Source organism: Eumetopias jubatus, unplaced genomic scaffold (genome assembly GCF_037043125.1).
Source record: "Eumetopias jubatus isolate StellerSeaLion01/CBP00866 unplaced genomic scaffold, mEumJub1_p1.0 scaffold_2, whole genome shotgun sequence".
In the NCBI taxonomy this organism is placed as follows: domain Eukaryota; kingdom Metazoa; phylum Chordata; class Mammalia; order Carnivora; family Otariidae; genus Eumetopias; species Eumetopias jubatus.
The window spans coordinates 69,643,485-69,649,484 of record NW_028274808.1 but is presented as its reverse complement, the minus strand read 5'-3'; positions in this window follow the sequence as shown (position 1 = coordinate 69,649,484).

Genomic DNA, 6,000 nt, shown 5'->3' with positions numbered 1-6,000 from the left:
CTCTCCCTCTCTCTAATAAATAAATAAAATCTTTAAAAAATTTAAACTAAATTAAAAAATAAAATAAAATGCTGATCTTTCCTACCATCCGAAAGTAGAGCATTCCGATGAAAACTTCCATAAACTAAAATGGCATAAAGTGAATAAGAAATCACCCTTAATTTATATGAAACATGTTTGAGCACTCCCGGGCCCAAAAAATAACTGTTCTTAGGCTTTTCTGATACCTTAGAACACATCGTACTAACAAATGCACAAAATAAAATTGAGATAAAGCACAGATGCTCACAGACATGATTCAGGGCTCTGGCAGCTTGAAGCTGAGATGCTAAGTGTAGTTCCTGAGCAAGAAGCTTGGCGGGGCGCTCTTGCTGATCCAAGCACCTGCTGCTCCTCTATAGCTGGTGCAAAATGCACCCTGAACGCTGTTTTTGCTTTTTGTCTTTTTTTTTTTTTTTTGTAAAAGTTAAAATCCCCTTAGATTTCTTTTAGTTGCCAAAAACAGCTTAGTCATACAGGTCTTTTATAAAAGTGAAGTGGGGAAACATGAACTTTCAAAAAGGTGAGGATACCTGTAGTTTCACTGATGGCAGGTTTAGGAACGTGGAGAAGAGTATTTTCAAAGGAGTTGTAGAGGAAGAGCAGGAAAAAACTCAAGAGCAGTTATATTCATAGTATTTGTTTAATTGTTTCTTCTCCTTCGCTACTTATGTTAAACAGAGAAAAACAAAATGGGGTATGGAAAAGAGGCACAAAGAGAAAGGCATTTTCATTTTTTTTTTAAAGATTTTTATTTATTTGACAGAGAGAGAGACAGCGAGAAAGGGAACACAAGCAGGGGGAGTGGGAGAGGGAGAAACAGGCTTCCCGCCGAGCAGGGAGCCCGATGCGGGGCTCGATCCCAGGACCCTGGGATCATGACCTGAGCCGAAGGCAGACGCTTAACAACTGAGCCCCGAGAAAGGCATTTTTAAAATTTCAAAATCGCAGGTAAAAAGTACTTACCGTTTTCCTCCGGAGACCTCCTCTGTGGCGGTGGCAAATAATGGTCTCCCGCACCATTTCTACCCACTTGTACAGCTGCTTGACCTCCTTGGTCGGCGGCTCCCACACACAAACCATGCCTCTTACCCCCTTCAGTCTTCTAAGTGAGAACAGTTTCTTCTTCTAGCCTTCGGTGTATTCATTAACTAATTAACTAACTAACCCAATGGCTACTCTACAGGCAAGAAACTCTGTGAACAGAAGACCACTAATCGATCAAGAGGGGAATAAGCCTCAAAAAAAGAAGCGAGACCTTTGAGAGGAGCTGGGAGAGCTCCTGACTGAGTAGGTTTCAGCCTACCACAGCAGGTATTTAAAGGGCAAATGCCCCAGGCCATGGACAGACTACATTTAGCGGAGCTGCAGAGGACAGACTAAGTAGGTCCAAATCTGAACAGTTTGAAGTAACCACATTAGGGATGGGTGGCAAATAGGTGACCTTAGTGGAACTGAACAAATGGGCATCAGCAGAGGAAACCGTTCACACCTACATAAATATGAAGTCTTTCCTCATGCAGTCACTAGAGATACTCATTACGAAAAGGGGCTAGACATTGTTCTCCCTACGTGGGCAACCTTTGAGGCTACTTGTAAGCGAGGGAAATTTCTAAACACCTAGCCTAACATTTTTCGATTCTCTGGAAAAAAAAAAAGCCAAATTTTCATTTGGACACTTATAAATATAAAACCCTGGAGTATAAACTCTGAATTGCTTATCTCCCCTCTGGGGACATTTATTTAGATTTCCATAGGCAAGAACCCAGAGACCTTTCCTTTTTTTCCCAAATGGAATTTGTTTACATTAGGGAGATGGGGTTTCTCTTTGTCTCTCCAGAGACTATACTCCTCCTGTATAAGCTCCTAGGTTCCCAATTTTGAGGTTCCCTTCCTGTAATGACCTAAAAATCCCTTTGCACATGCTGGTCTGCCCATGTGGTCCCCCTCACATTGCTACAGAAAGAGCAAGAACTAGTGCAGTTACTGCTCTAGTAATAATAATCTACCTTGATCCAGAAATGCACAATATGAATAAATACAGAAATTAAAAGCTTATCATAGATCTCTAGATAGAAAGACAGGTAGATAATATAGAGATAGATACAAATTTATAAAATGGTAATATGTATTGTGGCAATACTCCTCATTCATGCCCTGTGAACATGCGCAATTTTCAGTTATTGAACTTCGCACCATTGCTATTTGAGGGTAGCATGTGATATAGAAAATAGTACTAAAACCACAATGGTTCTAAAAATGCAGTTTGATTCACATATACAAGCTTTTGCATTGGAAACCAAAGCTACTTAGGCTATAAAAGAAAGTTACCACCCAAGATAGCCATGAAATTTCAAGAAAAATATTTAGTTTCTTCCTGGTGTTATTAAAATTGTCAATCACATTTATGCATAGGTCACTAAATTCTAACTTTTTCCTCCACTTTTTATAGATATTGGCATTATCTACAAATGGTTATTGTCCCATTCCAGTGTTTTGCCCAGAAAGTCCTTACTGGTCTGCTGCAGTATCAAGACATTCAAGGTTTTTCTGGACAGAACAAGGTTTCTGGACATTCAACTGGAGAGATCACAAGCTCGACTGGGACTTACTTGATATAGCAGCATATTTTAGAGACTTATTTTCACTGTTGACCAACCAAAATATTTGTAGAGTGATCTATTTCCTACAAGAAGTACAAAGTGAATGTGATCATAAGGTAACACCAACAGTGGACACGTTTTCTGATGATGTCGTGGTAGATCTTGTTTTTTCAATGACTTGATAGAGCACAACTTTAAGGAACTGCCTGAAAACATTTTGAATATTATGAAGAAACATTTAAAAGACAATAAAACAAAGTATCATTGAATTAAATGTTTAAATTGTTTGAATAGGTATCCCTGACAATATTACCTTGCAGATTCTGTGGGCATTTGAATTCAGAACCCTTGTTTAAAGTGTATGAAAGGAAAAGAAAAACAGTATTTCAACCTCAATAGACTATTCCTAACTGCTATCACTCGCACCTTATTTTGCATAACTCAATTCAGTCTTCAAGGACAATTTCAAATAGAAATATTTTTTTCTGAAGAAAACTTTCCCTAGGCACTAAGAGGAATTAATTGCTCCCCCAGTAATGCTTCATTTATTCCTCTAATCTGGTACTTCCCTCACGGTACAGATTCCTTATGTGCAAACATGGCCGCCGTCTAGACATCTGAAAGCCTTTCAGGACAGGGACCATCTTTCTTATGCCTGTTTTTAATCACCAGAATATAACAGATATTTAATAAACATTTGTTGATTTTTGAAAAGTGTAAATGCATTTTTTTAGCTTTTGTATTTTTATCTATGGCAAAAATGCTCTCAGTATTAAACACATATGGAAATATATACGAGTTAGAAAAGTACAAATTAATTTGCAGACAAGAGGTCAGTGCCATTCATGCCAGTCTGTGGCACCTCTGGCAATTTCAGGAACACTCTAACCAACTCCTCTAGGTTCTATATTCTTTCTTTCTTACCTCCACCACATACATACTCTTCATGATTATAGCCCTGCATGTTATAGTTCTTTCCGTTCTCTCCCTGAGTCCTGATGGTTGACAGCAGAGAAGAACATCTCTTGGGTGGCATTGAAAGCCACAAACTTCTAAATCCTGATTTGGAGCATGGCATTGGTCTGGAAGAATTAATTCATTAGGAGTGAATTAGACTTTGGAAGCCTATCACCAGCATTCCCTGTATGATACTTTTCCTATGCTTCTCTGTATTTTTCTAGAAATATGTCCTACCAATCTGTAATTCATTACTATGTATAGTGTTCACTTCAGCAAAACATATGATTATCTTTTAGTGTGGTATGAAAGATCATTTTTCTTTTAACTTTGTATGATTATAACTAATCCAACTAATTTTGTTTCTGCAAAACATCTCTGATGATAAATACTAAACCGTTCACAGAAGTAGCTCTGTTTCCAGAATGTTGGAAAAAACAGTTATGTGGAATGAAGACTGATATTTTTTTTTATTGTTCTCAGGAGTTTGAACACAAAGCAAGTTGTATGTCAACATTTAGACAGACCATTAGAGCTATCAGTTCACAGTGTAAGAACACTTCACAAAAAATGGACATTATTATGGATGATAAGTTGGGCTCCATTATATTTGGCAATAATTAAGTTGAAGTTGGAACAAGTCTGAAGATAAGCGGTTGTTGTCTGGCTAGAAACTAGAGACATATTCATGCTGAGTGTTTGAGGGAGGAATAAGACTAAAAGGAAGTCTACATTTTAAAACTTAATGCCATCAAAAATTTCCTTTAAAATCCTGCTGAAGTTTTGGATATGAGAACATATCACCCTACATCATGTCACTCCTTCTCATTATTCTAAGACCAAATTTATTAAAAATCCTATGGATTGCTTCAGTAGTAACTTGACATCTTTAAATGTTTTCTCAGTAACAGTATGTGCAATTGTTATATTTTCATTTTAAACATTTTCACCAATTGTTTTATTTCCATAAATTCTGATTTATACAATATGGTCTGAGTTACTGAGATGAAAAGAGGTATTGAAAGAAAAAAACATATGTGATTTATTTTAATTTCCATCAGATTTTCAAAAAAAGTAGGTTACAACTACCAGAATTTTGTGTTCAGTTCAGTTCAGTTTTTTTATTAAGTTTTTTTATTCTAATTCCAGTATAGTTAACATACAGTGTTATATTAGTTTCAGGTGTACAAAATAGTGATTTGACAGTTCTATACATTACTCAGTGCTCTTCATGGTAAACCCCCTTCACCTATTTCACCCATTCCCTCTGGTCACCTTCTGTTTGTTCTCTATAGTTAAGAGCCCATTTTTTGTCTCCTTTTTTTTCCTTTTTCTTTTGTTTTGTTTCCTAAATTCCACATATGAGTGAAACTAGATGGTATTTGTCTTTCTCTGACTGACTTATTTTGCTTAGCATTATACTCTCTAGCTCCATCCATGTTGCTGCAAATGGCAAGATCTCATTCTTTTCTATGACTTAATACTCCATTGTGTGTATATACCACATCTTCTTTATCAATGGACACTTGAACTCCTTCCAAAATTTGGCTATTGTAAATAATGCTGCAATAAACATGGGAGTGTATATACCCTTTTGAATTAGTGTTTTCATATTCTTTGGGTAAAAATCCGGTAGTGTGATTACTGGATCATAGAGTAGTTCCATTTTTTAATTTTTTGAAAACCCTCGAACTATTTTCCACAGGGACAGCACCAGTTTGCATTCCCAGTTCCTTTTTCTCCACATCCTTGCCAACACTTGTTTCTTGTGTTTTTGATTTTAGCCATTCTGACAAGTGTGAGGTGATATTTCATTGTAGTTTTGATTTGCATTTCCCTGATGATGAGTGATGTTGAGCACCTTTTAATGTATCTGGAGAAATGTCTATTCATGTCTTCTCTCTAATTTTTTAATGAGATTATTTGTTTTTTGGGTGTTGAGTTGTATGAGTTCTTTATTTTTTTTTTTTTTGAATACTAACCCTTTACCACTTATGTCATCCACAAATCTCTTCTCCCGCCGAGTAAGCTGTCTCTTGGTTTTGTTGATTATTTCCTTTGCTGTACAGAAGCCTTTTATTTTGATGTAGTTCCAGTAGTTTATTTTTGCTTTTATTTCTCTCATCTCAGGAGACATACCTGGAAAAAGTTGCTATGGCTAATATCAAAGAAATTACTGCCTGTGCTCTCTTCTAGGATTTTTATGGTTTCAGGTCCCACATGTAGGTACTTAATCCATTTTGAGTTTATGTTTGTGTATGGTGTAAGACAGTGGCTCAGTTTTATTCTTTTGTATGTAGCTGTCCAGTTTTCCCAACATCATATGTTGAAGAGACAATCTTTTTCACATTGCATATTATTCCTTCTTTTGTCAAGGATCAATTGACCATATAATCATGAG